The sequence below is a fragment of the Dunckerocampus dactyliophorus genome, chromosome 21 (assembly GCF_027744805.1).
Source record: "Dunckerocampus dactyliophorus isolate RoL2022-P2 chromosome 21, RoL_Ddac_1.1, whole genome shotgun sequence".
NCBI lineage: Eukaryota > Metazoa > Chordata > Actinopteri > Syngnathiformes > Syngnathidae > Dunckerocampus > Dunckerocampus dactyliophorus.
In genome coordinates, this window is record NC_072839.1 from 10,488,505 (window position 1) to 10,507,766 (window position 19,262).

The 19,262-nt window shown below is 37.6% G+C and overlaps 1 protein-coding gene across 1 annotated transcript in view; it reads left to right on the forward strand.

Annotated features, from left to right (window-relative positions):
• Positions 1–602: 602 nt before the first annotated feature.
• cdh19 (cadherin 19, type 2) overlaps positions 603–19,262 on the forward strand; it is a 73,242-nt gene continuing 54,582 nt past the window's right edge. The window contains exons 1-4 of the mRNA XM_054766037.1: positions 603–720; positions 806–1,844; positions 4,395–4,532; positions 7,049–7,193. The gene's annotated coding sequence lies outside the window, so the exon portion shown is untranslated. The remainder of the gene's footprint in view (positions 721–805; positions 1,845–4,394; positions 4,533–7,048; positions 7,194–19,262) is intronic.

The following is a 19,262-nucleotide window of genomic DNA, read 5'->3' on the forward strand; positions in this document are numbered from 1 at the left end:
CCAGACTTGTGACGAGTTCACCTGAGAACTCAGGAGCAGGGCCTGCACAAGGTTGTTCCAGTTTCTGTTGTGAGGTAATTCAAGCCTGCAATAAAAGCCTGTTATTCCCACGATCGACTGTGTGTCAGTAAACATTATTGACCAGTGTAGACTACTACATATCACTCACAACGTCTTTGAAGGTGTTTTCTGAATGACACACTTAGTATTTTAGTTCATTTAGCCATTTCTGTGCTTGAAAATGCTTAATTTTGGCAAAGAATATGTAACATTTGCTTCAATGTGCATATTTTCCGCAAAATTCGTGGCGAGGGAGGGACGACTTGTACAGTCATGCATAATGTCAAATTCAAAAACCCTCAATATCAGAGGTCCCCGGTGTGGCTGGGGCGAACCAGGCGGTGGAAAACTTTCAGAAGCAATGATCAAAATGATTAAAAAAATAGCTTTGTAAATAACTTTTTAAAATGTAAATGACGGCTATTATTTTACAGGTTTATTGGAAAATTACATATTGTTAGAAAGTCCATCGTTTCATTATGTTTGGCATGGATTTATTCCCATTTTGTTCGGTGTCCTTGAACGCACCACACGTGTGCTATGAGACATAGAAAGTTATGTGTTTCTCCGGGGCTGTCACAAATAGACCTATATTTTTCCCCATTCTTCTTTAACCTTATCGTTGTCCCCAAATCTGATGCTGTGTGTTAATGTATAAAGGTGAGCAATGCGTTGTTGAATCTGTGTCGAGTGCTGTAGTTTTCGTATTTGGTTGTCAAGTTAATTCATGCTAGCATACTGTCAGTCACCTCAACCACACGTCAGACAACGATGTCATCGTCTTCTCTCTGGAAAACAAATTCCAAACTCGTACCTGCGGTGAGTCTGTATTCATTTTGTGCTTTTAAGTTGGTGTTGTTGGAAGCTACTCTTCTATGACCCTCTTTTAAGACCAACTGCTGTTTTTACGGACCCCCACAGCAAAAGTCCGAGTGAAAAATCTAGTGATGTGTCGGTCGCGAACGAATCGGCTCTCAGAGCCGGCTCGCGTGGTTGGGAGCCATTTGGGAGCCGGTTAGTTTTTTTTCCTCGTCTTTTTTTCTCTTAAAAGGCGAATCTCATTGGTCAAGATGTGTGGCGGCGTCTTACGTCCACACTAAGACAACAAAAAAAATTGAGGAGCCACTTGGGAGCTGAGCCAAAAGAACCGGTTCTCTAAGAAAGAGCTAAAATTTCCATCATTAAAAGGATCCACTACTGTATATCAGGGGCCCCCACTTTCAGAAAACAGCAATGATTTAAAAAAAAAGACTATATTTGTAAGTAACTACATGGTATTTTATGTTTGTTTGGGTTTTCTTGGTAATAAGGGTGATTATTAAAAAAAAAAAAGTATTTTACATTTATTTTACTGTTGGGCTTTTTTGTAAAGTCGTTGCAAAATCTCGTGAGTCGTGAGTTGCATTTTTTTGGGCTCTATTTTCTCCCATTATGTCTAGGGTAATACGATTGTAAAGGTGAGTATGGGGTGTTATTTCATGTTTAGAGGGCTCTGATAATGTTAAAAAACCTATTTAGAAGGTTGTAAATAGGTTTTCTGTGCTCTAACTACAAAAATATTCAATTTATAAATAAGGAATCCTACTTCACTTATGTTATTAACAAGCGGCCTCTCTTCACAATGTGGTGGGTTGTCTGTTGGGCTTGTTTTCAGAGAGCTGGTCGCTTGTTTGCACTTGTTTTCTTGTTTCCAGATGAGCTGCAAGCATGACTCATGAGGGAAATCAGTCAAGAAAAGCTTCATCGTCCTTCTCCCACCTCTTCATGGACGCGTGGAAGAACAGGTGTTGTTTGCTGGGCTTTAATTACACCTCTATGCAAAAAATAAATAAATAAATAAATAAATACCTGGATTATCATAATTGAAGCGTACTTTTTCCAAATGAAAAAGAAAAGCAAAATGTATTACCCTGCGATGGACATGACTTCTCCTCATGAGATGATTAATTATTTATGAGTTATTTATGAGAGTGGCTTAGTTCAGGATCTGCTGCTGGAAAACTTGGATTAATGGATCAATTCTTGAACTCCTAAAACAAAACTCTCGTACTTAAAAGTGCTAGAGGCATCTATTGCATCAGCTATTGTCCGCTGTGTCCATGCAAACTGAATAGAGGCTCCTTAAATCCTTTAATGCTGCATTTTAATTAAAATTTAACTTTGGCCGGCAGGTGAAGAAACATTCTGTGCAAATGATAAAATAATAAATTATAATAACCTGAGTCATATAACCTGATTTATTATGTGGCCAGAAGGCCACTTTTATTTTTTGTTTTTTTGTGAATTAATATAAAATAAATGAGTGAATACGTTTTTAAATAATGTATTGTTTAATTATTTATTATTATTTATGTGCTGTTATTTATTATATATTATTATTTATATAATGCATTTTAAAAATATATATTTTATCTATCTTTAATTTTTTTATTAAAAAATATTAAATTAAATAGATTGAGTACTGCCAACTATTTTGTGTCACTATGATTCTGGTGTACTGTAGTTTTTTACTCGAAAGAAAAAAAATGAAAAATTGCACTTTTACAATAATTAATTTTAAAAATGTATAATGTTTTTACTACTTTTAAACTCAACAAAATAAATATAACTACATTTCCCAACAAACATATAAACACTCTTGTTTTTGCTCCCATTTTTCATGAGCTGAACCCAAAGATCTAAAAGTTTTTATGTTCGCAAAAGGCTCAGCTCTCTCAAATCTGTTTAAATCTGTGTTAGTAAGCGTCCATAATTCATACTTCATCCACCTCACAGGTGTGACATATCAAGATGCTCATTATTGCACAGGTGTGCCTTAGGCTGGCCACAATAAAAGGCCACTCTTAAAGGTGCACTTTAACTGTATTAATTGTATTTGCAGTGGTGTCCAAGGTGCATCCCGGGAGCCATTTGAAAAATATAATTTAACATAAAAACAAACAAAAAAATCCAATAACAACAATTGGAAAAATCAGCAGTGTAAAAAAAAGTTGTAGTGGAACAAGAAAAAGTTGTAATTTTAGAAGAATAACGCTGTAATATTATGAAGAAAAATAGCTTAATTTTAGTCGTGAATAGTTGAAATATTGAAGACAGACGTAATTTTTTTTAAGTCGTAATAGTATGAGAAACTAATAAAACAAATGTTATGCGAATGAAAGTCAAAATATTAAGACCAAAAAGTCGTCTTCTAACGAGAAAAAAAGTTGCAATTTTATGAGAATAAACTCGTACTATGAGGAAATACAGTATATCATTTTAGTAGTATAGAGTTTAAATATTAAAGAAAAAATACATGATTTTTTAAAAGTTGTAACGTGAAACAAAATTAATTTGTCATTTTTGGAGAATTAGGTCGGGGGAAAAAAGTTACTATTATGGGAATAAAGTCAAAGTATTATCAGAAAAAAGTCATAATATTCCAAAAAGATTATTTGAGAAGAAAGTTGACATTTTTGGAAAATTAAAAAAAAAATCAACAATGTCAAAAATGGGGAAAAAAAGGAGCAAAGACCGAAGTTCATATTTATAACATCCTTTTTCACCTATATCACAGAGCTAAGGTGCAGTTTGTTCTTGAAATATGTATAACTTCTTTGCATACATGTCTTGCTTTAGAAAATATCAAAGTGGCAAAGTTGCATCCTTGGCCCTCGGTGGAAATATTTGGTCACCCCTGGTATGTTGCATACAATTTGATCAAATATAATCATTTTCTAACTGTTGCAAGAGTTTTTAGTATGCATGAGGACGTCCCTCCGTTGGCACTAAACTGGCCTAAAAAGGTTCGTTTGTTTCCTTAGGTCCTAATCAGGGTGAGATCAGATTACAGTCCTTTTCACACGCAGCAATCACACTCATTATTTCCTCGGCTGGCGTGATAGCAGCGAACACATTGCGCCTGTTGTTGTTTGTAGTAAAAGGTGTAAAAAGGCTGCTTGTTCATCAAAGCTGGGGTGTTATTAATTAGAGAGTTGCCTTTGTTCTTAAAGGGTCCCTGACATGATTTATCCACTTTGCTCAAATATGTTATATATTGTTTGTAATTATGTTCTACATTGTTTGATTTGTTGAAAGCCAACGTTAAATTCGCAAAAATTACATTTATAGTTGATAGCACCAGTCATGATGAACTAGCTCGCAGCTCCGCATCATTTCCGGAAGTGACATAATGAGGATAATACCACTCAGTGAAAGCAGAGTAAGGTAGTTTGTTGACTTCGTTCAGTATATTTTTATCAAAATAGTAGTCATGCCAACATGATGTGTTGCTGCTGGATGTTCACAGTATCTCGGTGATCCTCTAAGTTTGCTTTCTTTTCCAAAACACGAAGGCTGAACAACAATGGACGAAGCAAGTGCAGATATTGAGAGACAGACTGACGCCCACCTTGAGTTCTGATCTTTGCAGTGATCATTTCACTGACGACTGCTTCGAAGGAACACCTTTACAGGAAGTGTTTGGCTTGAAGGTACAGTATGAACGCGTTTTGAAAAATGTTGCTGTTCCGCCGGTACACAGGAAAAAAACAAGACAATGAAGAACGACCACTATGTCAAAGTTGGCACAAGAGAGTAAATCATGTCTTGTTTACATAATGTCCTCTAAACACTTTTCCATGATAGCGAAAGGGCTGCAAAGCATTATACATGTTATATAAACATCTTTTGACAGTGATATGTTAACAGTGGGCGGCGGTGGAGATCGTGGTAAACATTTATCCTCGACATACGGCCACATATACATTCAAACAGGCTATACAAAAAACTTAAGAAGCCGATTTAAAACAAGTAAGTATCTCCAGATTAATTTACACTTACCATTCTGTGTTTGGAAGGCGACCAATCTCCATCTCTTAAAGCTTAAATCCATGTTCTGTAAGTTCTTGATTTCTTCTTCAGATGTTTATTCCTCCTCGAAAACTATTGACACAAATCTTCACTACAATCACTGTAAACATCCTCAGTCTCGTACACCGCTATGTTTGTGGAGCTGATGATACCACCCCCAGTACGTCACTTCCAGAAATGACACTGAGCTGCGAGCTATTCCGTCATGGCTGGCGCCATGAATTATAAATATAATTTTTGCAAATTTACCGTTTGCTTTCAACGAATCGAACAATGTAGAACATAATTACAAAATCATGTCAGGGATCCTTTAAAGGGCAGCTTCATTGCCAAAACCTGGATATAACAACAATGCTGCTGCACACGTACTTTCTTTGCTGTGTTATTATTGCCTGTGTCGGCAAACAAAAAGATTCCAGGCGGCGAAAACATAAATGTTACATAAGAGCTAATGGCGGCGGCATTATGGAAGTGTCGCGCCCCGGCGAGGGGCTGTAATGTATCAGGAGACGTATTACCTCGGGGGAATGCGGCCTCTCGCCATAAATAATGCAAGGCAAATACATCATGGCCATGTGTCTCTTTATCCAACATGTGTAGCTGTCAGCTTTGATCAATGGGAACACACCAGCGACACTAACACAACACGTTTGGACGGAGAAAGGAACCATCACGCGTGTTAGCCCTCAAGGCCCTGCTCCGTGTTCTACAGCATGAAAACCTGGACAACTTTCAAAAGAAAGAGGAAACGTAGCAAGAACATGACAGAAAGGAAAGTGTGAAAGGATCAAGTCACTGGAAGATGGTTGGAAGGAGTAAACGTGAAAGAGGAAGAAAGATGAAAGGAAAGAAAGAAATCAAGTCAATAGGAAAGCAAGGTTGGCGAGAGGATGACAAAGGAAGGAAAGGAAGAGATTAACCAAGGAAGAGAAAGAAGAAAACCCAAAAAAGGAACGTAAAAGTGTAAAAGACAAGTAGTGATGGAAAGAAAGGAATCAAATCAACAGGAAAGCAAGATTGGGGAAAGGATGACTAAGGAAGGAAAGAAAGAGATTAAGGGAAGGAATGAAGAAAGAAAGCAAGGAAATGAAAGATGAAAACTCAAAAAAGGAACGCAAGAGTGTAAAAGACAAGTAAGGATGAAAAGGAAGGCATCAAGTCAAATAAGGAAGTCAACGAGGACGGATAGGAAGAAAGAGATTATGCGACTCGGAGGGAAAGATGGAGGCAAGGAAGAAATGAAGGAAAGAAAAGAAATCAAAAGATGATGAGTGTCAAAGCAACAAAAAAAAGGAAGGAATTAGGATGGAGGATCGAAAATGGGGAGTTAGCAAAAAAGGTATGTTGTCATGTACATGTAGTCAAGTTAGGTTGCACATACAGGAAGGTAGAGTATCCTGTCGATGTGTGCTGGATGGATGAAAGTCATTTTAGGTTGCACATACAAGCGCATGCATCCTGTGGATGTGTGCATTTGAAAGTCTAATTCCTGCTTTCTCTTCTCTGACATCACTCCTGTGTGGTGATCCACGGAGACGTCCCGCCATTTTCACCTTCACATCAAAAAGGTGCTCATTTGCATATCCATCCCACCTATGGACTTTTACTAGTGTGATGATTGGATACCTATTCATTACTTCAAAACATTTGTGCTCCCTTTTTTTCTCCACCCGGGTCCTTCTCCATCAAGGCACGTTATTAATTACGAGTGTATAACAGCAGGAAAGCAATGACGTCGAACTCCTTTTTGGTTTGGAGGCTCCCCTCCCCGTCCACTCAAAAAACACCTAGATGTCTCCTTGTCAATAATTCCCTCAGATTTAAGAACCCTCCTTGAACTTCTTAAACCCGCTCATGTTCACTCGGCGTGTGATTAGCATCGGCCAAATCACGACCAATAAAGCCCGACAACTTCTTCTCAGGCGTCTTTTTTGATGTAAAAGTTATGGAATGTTCTCCGTATTCCGAAACCCTCCCCTGGCCCGCTGCCCGTTGAGGCAGTGATGGGCTATGATCAGAGATCCATTAGTCATGTCTGGGAAATGGGCTCAGGGAGCAGAGGAGTCTTGAATTGATGGCTAACTTTGCTTTTCCACGCATACATTACAGCCTCATTTGCATATCTGTCTGATTGCAGCGGGGGGACGTGCATGAGACATCCATACCGACAGCGCTGTGGAGTTGAACTCCCTCCAGAGGAGCTTCCACGCTCGGATGTGTTAGCGTCATCCAGCCCAGGCTGGGACCGGGAAGCAGCACGGAAGAATATATTTGGCTGTCAGGTAAGTAAAGTTGACTTATTTATCCATACGCTGGCCCCTCCCCGTGCATCACTTTGGCCTCTTCTTCTTCTTCTTCTCCTTCTACTGTTACCCCACCTGACTTAAATGTGTCCACGCTCATCACACTCAACACAAAGCACAAAGGATAAAAGGAGTAGTAATGATACCATGGCAATGTTGCTGATAAGATGCTGCCAATATATTGATATTTAAAAGGTTATAACAATAATATACTGTATACTATAAATATTTTAATAATAATGATAAATAATTATTTTATATATAATACGTTTCTGGATATTCAAAGACACACATATTGTTTGATTATTTATTGTAGTTATAATATTTTTTAATACCGTCATGGCATTCTGCTTACAATGATAACTGAAGTTCTTGGACAAAATGTGCCCTTCCTTAAAGAGACAGTGCACTCCTATTGTGGGTATAGTCATTATTTTTTTAAATTTATTTATGTTTTATTCATTTCCCTTCTATCATGTTTTCTAAAAATAAAATCTGCAAAAAAAAAGCCATAAATTTTATGCAAATTAAACTGAAAACAGTACTTAATAATTAAAAAGGAAAATAAATAATGAAATTGTCCATTAATCATTAAATACATAATGTGAAATATAATCAGAAATAATTATATTGAACTTATTTTTTTTAATTCATGGCTAATGTATAAAATAATAAAATAATAAATTACAGATTTATTATTTACTTATTTTATTCTTTTTTTTTATGCCTTTTAGGAGTACTGAAGTATTACCAAGAGGTAATATGTGTGTTTGATGTGTTTTTTGTGACTTTAGTGTAAGTTAACAATTTCAAATGGTAAGTTTTTATTTTTTTTAATTGATAAGAATACTAAAATACATCATGTATTTCCATATTATTATTATTATCTTTTTAATTTACCGCACAAAAAATATTAATTATGTTTATCAATGAAATGGCTTACAGGATTTTACTGTGTGAGGAATCGGAAGCCCATGTTGGATCCCTACCCACATTTTGGGAACCCCTCACTCACTAGCAATCAGCATGATTGCGCGGGGAGGGGGGGAGAAATGAGTGCGACCCAGCTGCCTTGAGAACATCTCATATTAAACGTGTGACGCAGAAGTGGTGTGAATGGAACAAAGCGAGCCATATTACACTTTCATTTCCCTTCATTTTTATACGCCGGCGGCGGCTGAGCAGCCCGCTAATAATCCAAAATGCTGCAGCGTAAACTTCATGTTCTCATCTGGGGTTTTTCAGCTTTGTCAAATATTCTCTCAATTGTTTGCGTGCGAGCAGCAGGTGTGCAATACCACATTTGACTTTACAAAGTGCTTGTTGAAGGCAGAACAGGCAGTGAAGAAGAACACACAATGAACACAAAATAGCTTTGGTTGGCCTTTTATGGGAACAGGGAACCATATTTGGTAACTCCATCCATCCATTTTCTATGGATGGTTGGAAGGACTAAATGTGAAAGAGCAAGAAAGATGATGAAAGGAAGGACGAGAAACGGAAAGCAAGGTTGGAGAAACGATGACATAGGAAGGAAAGAAAGAGATTAAGCAAGGAAGAGAAAGAAGAAAACGCAAAAAAGGAGCGTAAAAGTGTAAAAGACAAGGAAGGATGCAAAGAAATGAATCAAGTCAACAGGATAGCAAGATTGGAGAAAGGATGGCAAAGGAAGAGATTCAAGGAAGGAATGAAGAAAGAAAGCAAGGAAAAGAAAGAAGAAAACGCAAAAAAGGAACGCAAGTGTGAAATACAAGGAAGGATGGAAAAGGAAGGCATCAAGCCATCTTGTGGATGTGTTCATTTGGAAGTTTTAATTCCTGCTCTCTCTTCTCTGACATCACTCCCATGTGGTGATCCACAGAGACGTCTCGCCATTTTCACCTTCACATCAAAAAGGTGCTCATTTGCATATCCATCCCACCTGTGGACTTTTGCTAGTGTGATGATTGGATTTTCTATGCTGCTTATCCTCACTAGGGTCACGGGGGTATGCTCGAGCCTATCCCAGCTGGCTTTGGGTGAGAGTACACCCTGGCCAATCGCAGGGCATTTATAGACAAACAACAACCATTCACACTCACATTCATAACATGAATAACATGCAAACTCCACAGAGAGTTGCCCAAACGCAGATTCAAACCCAGGTCTTCCTGATCTCCTGACTGTGTGGTCAACATGCTAACTACTAGGCCACATTTGGTAACTTTTTGGTCATTTTTGTCATCATCATTTATCATTTATTTAAATGTATCAGGAATTCAAAATAATCCTATTTTATTTAATTTTATTACATTCTGTAATTTTTTTTAATTATATTTTTTCTCATGTTGGCTTATTTCATTTTATTTTATCTTTTTAATTCTTAAAAATTTTTTAAAAAGTATTATTTTTATTTTTTTATTTGCTCTCTAAACATAGAAAGTTAACAAACTTTAAATGACAAAATTTAAGCAAACAAAGCATATGTAAATGAATTATCAGTGCATTGCTATTCCTTTTCAGGCCTGTTGAAATGGACCTAAGTGATGTTCTTTAATGGAACTTGTTAAGCGAGTCCGAAACTAACAAACCATACCACTTCACAAAATCACAAAAGTAAAAGACGAGTATTCAAATAAATTTAATGAACGTCAGCTCACATGCTATCTATAGCCGCTAATAAGTGGCACACGCGAGGCGCGGCATGAATGCGCAATTTTCTAATCAAAATCTTTGACATTTTCCAGCGATTAATTGCGACAAGAGCCGTAATTGAATGTCAAAACAAGTGGAATGCACTCTGGACTTGCCAAAAGCCAGAGATTATGACTAAATAAATAAATAAATAGCTAAATAAACAACGCGCTTCAGGAGCTGCAGAGGTGTCACGGTGAATCCAAATGAATTCATTCCGCTATCTGCTAATTGCATTGCGTGTCATTAGCGACGCTCTGAGTGAATAATGGCTTGTTTCTCTTCCTGTCTGCCCGCAGGCATGCTACACTCTTTACATTGGATTGTTTATTTCATACATCTAATCAGTATCATGAAAATACACACTTTCAATGTACTTCTAGTGGCTCTCTTGAGAGTTTACCTGACATACTGTAGTTTCAAGGGTGAGCTTTATTTTTGCACCTTTTTGTTACTGGAAAAGGTTCAAACAGGTGACTCCAGTAATTAGTATTATGCTGTACCGTACAGAAATTAATGTTATTGTTCAGAATCTGATTGTATGTATGCATTTGTCTAAACTAGGGGTGTCTGAAGTGCGGCCTCGGGGCCATTTGTGGCTTGAGGCTGTCGGCACATTCTGAAAAATACAATTGAACAGAAAACAAATTGAAAAAAGCAGCAATTTTATGAGAACAAAGACAAAATATTAAAACAATAAAGTCATAATAGTATTAAGAGAAAAAATAGCATAAGGTTGCAATATTAAAGGCTAAAATATGGAATTAAAAAAGTGGAATAGATTTGAATATTAGTTTCATTTTAATAGTAATTTAATATTTTAACATTATGAGAAATAAACAAAACAAAGAATTGCAATTTTAGAAAAATTACTTTGGGTAAAAGTTATGATGTTATGATAATAAGAAAAAATATTACAAGAAAAAATGTACGACAAGAAATTTAAATATTTGTAAAAAAAAAAAAAAAGAAAGAAAGAAGGAAAAACAAGCAAAACAAGATAAGTAAAGTAAGGTCATATAAAAGAGGCCTCGCATCCTTTCATTTTTCATTTTGCGGCCCTCGATGGCAAAGTTTGGACACCCCTGGTCTAAATTTAACGCTTCTACTCGTGAACTGCTGCGACGAAAAGGGTGAAATTTTGTCAAAACATTCACTCCAGCTGTGTGGTCTCTGTTATTATGTATCAGACAACCACACAACCGTGCTGTTATTAAACCCAATAAGTCGGATTGACTGGAAATTTCTCACACAACTCTAAATATCCCTCATTTATCAAGGTTAATTGGTTGCAGACCCGGCCGTGTAAAGTGAATTTCCATAAAGTCCTTATTTATAAATAGAATACTTTCATAGAGCATAAAAAAATCTGTTTACGACCTTCTAAATACGGTTTTTAATATTATTAGAGCCCTCTAGACATGAAATAACAGCCCTATAGTCACCTTTACACTGGTATTACCGAAAATAGTAGAAATAACAACCAAAAATAAGCCATTTAAGACATTAATAAGGCTCGTGCTTGCTGTAGATTACAGCCACAAATAATTCAACATGCAAAAAAAGCCTGTTGTGTTTCTGGCAATCAAGTCTGGTGCTTGTGTGTCTCACTGATCATGACAATAACATTACTGACACCTAGTGACCAGTGTAGGATACGACATATTCTCAGCAGCTTCGAAAATACATCTTCCAAAATATGATAAATTTGCATATTTTTGTGACCAATAATAGGCTGTAATCAACCACGAAACAGCAATGACTTATTAATTAATATATATTTGAATAACCGTGACAGACTGAAACCACAACATTTGAAGTGCAAAGCGGCGGGGCATTACTATATTAAAAAATTAAATGTCATCCTAGTTGGAGCTACACATTTAAGTCCAAATGAAAAATGGCAACAATTATATGGTGGCTTGATATTTGACTTGGCAGCAGGATAGCTAATGGCAGCCACAGTGGAGTGATGCTCTCGTGAAGCCGTTTTTTTTTGTGCATGTCTGACCGCTTCTGTTGACCTAATTCAATTTTCTTTTCAATTACCTGTAGTATATTAGCATTAGGGCAGCCGCTAGTGTGGCATAAATCAGCCCGGTGAGGCCCCCGTGGCGACATCGCAGCAACCCCCCCAACCCCCTGCCGGATGATGTAGCGCCACATCCCCCGTCTGTCTCGCTTAAATCTATTTTGGATTTTTTTTTTAAATTAAAAAACGAGGCACATTTCAGGGCCCCTTCAAAGGAACATTATGTATAATTACGAGCACTCAAGCTCTCACCAGAATGATAGCCCAGCTGAGAACAAAGCCCACAGAGTTTTGGAGGATATAGATTATTATTCTGGGATGTAATTAAAAGGCTGAGGCAAGTGTCCTTTTGTTTTGAATCACAGTGCCTGAGAGCTTGTGACAGGTCCAGTCAAGCGAGTATTGCTTTAGAGAGGGCGGTGGTGATCGACTGGACCGTGTCACCTCAGCGTCCCTGCGAGGTGAGAACATAGATTAATTCACCGGGGAAGAATTTAGAGTCAACTAGGCCTGAAAAAACACCCTTTAATCAATATTAAGAGCAGTGAACTTCATGTGAGAGGACACTGACGACCTGTCATCAAGGTTCTCTGCGTTTATTTAACTGACAGCTCCAACCGAGCTTAACGACTGATGGCCGATGTGAGCAAGCTAGCGGCATTGCTCACTAGTGCCCCCTGAGGTGCTAAGCGGTCTTGCGTGTTCAGATGCTCTCCAAAAACATCAATGCTGTTGCTTCTGAAATTAATTGGACACATTGCATTCATTTTTCCATTCCAAGCCTTTTCCTTTGTTGTTGTACAGATGTCTACCATTCTCCAATCCAGTCGTTTGTGGTCTGGATAGCAAATGATTTCCACTTCCACTATCCTGCTATCTTCTGTGTTGTATGGTAAATGTCATTGAATGTAGATATATGGGTTCCTATTTCCAGTACTTGTCTTGCAGGCCCTTGCAACGTGACAGTGATGTCAAATGTTGATGTGTCCTCCTTTTTTTCCTTGTTGTCATGGTGATGTGATCTTTAATATTTATCCAGATCCTTGATATCTTTGGCAACAAGCACTCTTGCCTCTTCTATTCCCCCATTAAGCTTGATGTAGATTTTGCCGTTGGCGCCCCAAGTACCTAGAATCTTTCCCTGCTTACTCAACTCTCATGCTTTCCTTGCAATGTCAGCGTTGGGTTTTGCCAGATGCTCAGATGTGATTCAGAACGAGACAGGAGTCGAGGATTTGTGGTAAAAACCGTTTACTCTTCACTGAACAACAAGCAACAACCATTTAACAACAGTTGCTCCAACAGTCACGTGGGCCCGAAATTGAGGTTTGTGCAAAAATGTGACCTGCACATTCACCACGATGCAACAATAACGTAACATTATGAATTAAAAACATATATATTTATGTTGTGACCTACTTGAGCCACTTCACTGCATTTATTTGCTTTTTTTTTATATTGTGTTGTGAGTTGAGTTGCAGCATTGGCCACAGTAGGCATTGAGAACAAAATTTCATTAATTTATTATTTATTTAGAAAGAGTTAAATTATTTTTTGTTATTTATTTTAAATACAGATGTTCCACTTTCATTGTGTTCTATTATATGTTTTAAAAATGACATGATGGTTTAATAATGCATTTTAGAGCTTATAATACCGTGATATTTTTGCCATCAGAATCTCATACCGGCCCATGCCTACAGTGTACATCGAAATGGTTGGTATGTAGCCACAGTGCTGCCTTGGTTAACGTCATTAACCAGTTCCAGAAGGTCAGACTCAAACCAAAACGAACTCTAACCAAAGCAAATCTTTCCATAGAAAATAATGTAAATCAAATTAATCTGTTTCCCGACACCCAAAAACCTTAACATAAGACACATTTTACGGACAATAATTATAGTTTTACACAGAGAAAATGATGCAAAAATAATTACAAATGACAAATGAAGGGACAGATGACCATTTAACATCACTTTTACCCAGTTTTGTTGGAAAAAAACCCACAAAACCATCAAATAAGAAAATAAGACACAATAAACACATTATTCTGCTGCAACCACAATTTGCAAAAATGTAAAAAAAAAACATAAACTAAATATCAACATTCCAATAAACTTTGCCGTTTAATATAAAAAAAAAGAAAAAAAACCTGAAATCTGTGTTATGGATGTAAAATGAGACACACAGAAACACAGTGTCACCCTTGATGGGCCACTAGGTTGTTAGACTGTTATGCGGAATGTACGCATGTGTGCGTGCAGGCGATGACACATTTACATACCTCTGAAATGACGGCGGTAAAATTCGGAGGTCTTGCACCCTTGTCTCAGTACGGTCCATCGCTTTTCTCTTTTGTGCGGTCCATGTGTTTGGTACGCCTTATATCTCTGGACAACTGTGATACAAATGCTGTTGTCTTTAAATGGCACCCGCGGCCCACAGTTCATTGCGTAATCACATGCACGTATGGCGAGATTTCGTCTTGTGCGCGTGATCCAAGAAGAAACAAACCGGATGGTATTTCGGAGGCTAAACAATCGGGCAAACGAAAGCCAAGGCAAAATCTTAGCAAAATTTTTGGTTGTTAACCAAAATACGTGCTAACTGGAGCAGATGTTAACCGAGGTACCACTGTATGTAACAAGCATGTTGACGTGAAATGCACCACGATGGCCTTTTTGGATTTATTGTCACGGTGCGGTTAGGTGCCGGTCTGGGAACCCCAAATGCAGAGGCTGGAGGCAGGTAGGTGAGCACAGAATTTATTCTGTTCCAGAATTCACAACATAAAGCGATGGTGACAAAACAGGTTCACCATGAAAAAATAGAACACAAATAATGCCGGTTGGAGGCAGGGTCTGCTGAGCGCTAGCAAGAGACTGGAAACAGTACGAGGCTGAGGGACACACACGGCTGGAACGTGGTGTAGCGAAGGAATAATCCGGCGTTCTCCAGCTGTCAGTAGTCAGCCTAAGTAGTGGCGTAGGCACTCAATTACAGGTGCGTTCAGCAGCTCCGCCTCCAGCCAGGAACTAAGGATCTGGACAGAAACACAGAAAAGGCACGGGAGACGGGGGCAACCAGAAAGAGCCCGTGGAACGTGACATTTATGCTGCTGTGTTACCGTCATTTTTATCATCTAAAGTGGGGAAAAATTGATTCTGAGAAGTTTTGTACGATGACAAGAAAAAAAAGACTTAATTAGTCAAAAGTAAAAGCCATTAAATATGCTGTCTCCCATGTTTAGGTACTGCATGGGGGCACTAACCCTCCAAACTATTTTAGTTTAGTTATATTCCGCCCACTTCCTGCTCTGAAGATGCAAGCCACGCCCCACATTAGCCATGCTGATTGTCAGCTAACAATAGCGATTTGGCTAAGTTTAACTACTAACATTAGCTATCATTGTTGTATACCATAATCACACAATGATGGCTCGCTTTTCTGAAACTTCCGGTGTACATGTGCACATGCCGTGGATATCTTGACAAAGTTTAAATTCAAATTGTGACAAATACAGACAGAAATCTGTACTTTTAAACCACTATTGGTATCTGCTAGCCGGTGGTGGTGTTTCTTTAGTTGAAAAAAAGTGTAGTTTGGACAGCACCTTTAATTGAAGTGAGTTGCCACAATTAGCCTGATAACTGTTCTTTCTAATTCGGACCAGTTATGTCTAACACATAAATTAAACTGTAAATAAAAAATGTCTTCATTATTTGTGATTTTCTTATTTGTTTCAAATTCTAAAAAATATATTTTATTGTTAATTTATGTAAATGTATTTTATTTACTGTGTTTCAGATTTTTTTTAATTTAACCAGTTTGTCTATTGACAATAAATTAATATCTGCAAGTACCATAAAAAGTGTAACATTTTCACACTCACTTAGCGCCTGAATATAATATTCATACGCTGTCCCTTAACGTTTATTTGTGCATTAACAACAGCAGCAAACACAAGCCATTACCGTCAATGGGATTTAAGCACAGAGCTCATTATATTTAACGCTTCCCTCTCTACCCGCGTTAAACTGCCACGTCTCCTCCAGTGTTAACGTATTAGTTTTTGCACTATTTAACGTTTATTTAATTGGAATCTGGCAAGCAAGAAATGAAGCTTGTTGGCGGCGAGGAGGGACAAAAGCTGATGGAGGCAATGAGTTGTGCTTTATTTGCGTTATTTAGCGTAATTGGGCTTTTTAGCCATGCTCAACATTTCTGTGAGGTAGAACGCATATGTGATTGTGTAAGTTTGCCCTAAAACAGACGCAGATAGATGACCTCAAGTTTGTCTCTGGCTCGGCAGCTTCTGTTGGAAAGTACACTTGCTGGCCACAAAATTAGGTACACCTGCACAATGGCATGTTTTTCGTAAACCACAGGATTCAAACAGAATTTTGCAGATGTTCCTAATGTTGTGTCCTGTAAGTACATTACAATTAACAGTGTCACAATGTGACACTATAAAGTCCGGCTCTTTAATTTTATAGCACCTTCTAAAAGGAGCGTTAGAGGGAGCCGTAAAGACGTAACACAGCCCCTAAAAAGTACTTAAAATTGAGTTTGTATTAATGATGTTTAACGTTTGTGGTCTTACACCAAGACAAAGAAGTTGTTGTTTATCGCACCCAAAAGGGAAATTCAGGACAAAAGCTAAGTATTTAATGCAATTGTCTTATTCTACAATGATTTGTTTGCCATTGCAGCTGCTTTGTTGTTGCTGCAGGGAGATGCGAGACAAACAAACTTCTAAACTTCTTAACGCCTTCTACAGTTGTATCTCATAAACTGGACACAGTGCGTGATCTGAAATCAATAATTCATCACTTTTGGTATTTCGTTAATGTTTTATATTTTAAAATGTAAATATACTCTGATTTCAGCATCTCAAATGTAAATATTTTTAATTTCCTTAGTCATCCATGAAAGCAGACCAATTATCTTGGTGGTTTAGACAAAGCAAGATATTCACACACGTCATCATTTTTGCCTCTTTTCTAATATGTTGCACCCATGACGGGTTATTTAGCAGTTGCACAAAGTCAAGTGTCAGGACTTGTTTTTTTTAGGGTGCTTTGTTTGGGCACTCGAATGATACACTACATGGCAAACTTTTATTACGTGCAATATTGTATGAAAAGCCAAAATTTTAGCGAAACATTTTGCCAAAAAAGAATCATGCAAAAGCTTGGACGTACAAAAACTGACCGTAATTAACAATTTTTGATCCATACAAAGGAAGCAGACTTTAAATGTATTGAAATTAAAAGGCAACTGTGAGTAAACTTCGAGTATCATTTGAGTATCTCATTGCAGGGTCGAGTGTCATGGTTTTCGGTAATCAAAATATGGTCACCCTGGCTAATATGAAGCTGACCATTGCATTTGTTTCCAGCTCAATGCCAATTAGTGAAAACAAGCAAAACTTGAATCGTGTAAACTGTCCCAGTGTTCCCTTTCCCGTGCATTCATTCAACAATTATGCAAATTCTCTTATTTTTGATCTCGTCCTCACTAATTGTGTCTCCAGGTGATTTTTTTTTGTCCTTTTATGTTACATATTTATCTAACATAAAAGCGTCACAGCTAGCCTTTTTTTTTTCTAATCCCCAAAAATATCACAACAGACAAAAGATAGCAGTTATTCATTCAAAGCAAATGAATCCCAATGCGGTGCAAGATACGTCCCATCCAGGGCTATATCCAGGGTTGCCTTGCATACAATGTCCCCCTAATTCATCAGTGTAATGGCAATGTTTCTGTGATGAACTAGAATAAAACTGGACTACACCAAAGGATTGTTCTTTTTGGATTTAATCTTGTGCAAGGTGAGACAGTTGCACACAGCACACGCAAGGCAAGGTGGCTCTGTAATGATAAACGAAATTCCCTAACTATAATTATATACAATTGTCCCTTGCTCCATTGAACACTCTCATGGTTTTTCAAAAATGAATGAATTAATAAATAATCACTGTTTTGTGGTCGAATACGACCTATTGGTAGTGAAAAAAATGCATATTTAAGCATATTGCACTTATTCTTGACCTAAATTAATCATTTTAAAGCATAAAAATGGCTAAATGAACGAAAATACAAATATAAGATGTTCAGAAGACATGATATGTAGTGTAATATCCGTGACTTATTGTGTGCGCTTTTAAGGGGCGAGGCCTGGGAAGTGACATGTGTGACGTCAGCTAGCTAGAGGTGACTGTGTTTAGCAGTGTGGAGCGTATGAGTCACTGGCTTAAGTTGTGGCCGACAGCAGCTCCTGTGTGAATGTTCACTGCATACGTTTTCTGTAGTTGTTTATAAAGCGATTAAAATGCAGCATGCGTCTCTCCTTAACCATAAACAGTGCTAGTACAGTAGTATTCTACACTGGTCCTCAGCTGTCAGTAACATTACCTTAATGAGACAATAGCCACTTTAAGAAGGTTGCTATCAATGCTATGTGTGTCTGTGTAATGTCTTATTTATATCTAAGATGTCTTATTTTCAATATTCGGTCTACTATATGGTGTAATATGAGTGTCAAGGCGACTTCGGGGTGTCTAGAGGCCTCTAATAACGCAAAAAAACATATTTAGGAGGTTGTAAACAGGTTTTCTATGCTCTGACTACGGAAATATTTGTGGAAAAAAAAAACTTAACCACAGTAAACGAAGAATGACTATCCACACTATATATTTCGAAATGGAATGAATTAGCTAACTATAAGTTTCTAATGATGCACAAACCCGTGACTGGTTAATGTCGGGCTCAGAAATATACAAACATGATCGTCATCATCGGCTAAAACGCACAAAAAAACTGTAATCTTAAGCGTAATACACATAATGACTAAGGGTGCCCCAATCTGACATTGATATCGGATATTGGTCCACTATCAGCAAAACGAATATCGGATTAGGGTTGCAACTATTAACAATTATTTTCAAAATCGATTAATTTGAAGCTTGTTGTTTCGATTAACCAAGTAATTGGATAGGCCCTAGACCAGGGGTCACCAACGTTTTTCCTTGTGAGAGCTACTTTTACAAAATGAAAATGGCCAAGAGCTACTCATTTTTGTAACATTTATTTTCAGAGCTTATTTTAAACCCAAACAAAGCAAATATGCTTGTTTTACCAGAACATTAACAAAATGCTGGTGTCCACAACTCACATTTTGTATTTCAGAATGCTTTCTTTCTATTGTTCTTTCATTATTAACTGAAAACCTGAATGAAAAGCAGGCTTGCGGGCACCTCATGTGGTCGTGGGGGGCTACCTGGTGCCCACGGGCACCACGTTGGTGACCCCTGCCCTAGACGGACCAAATCAACATGAAC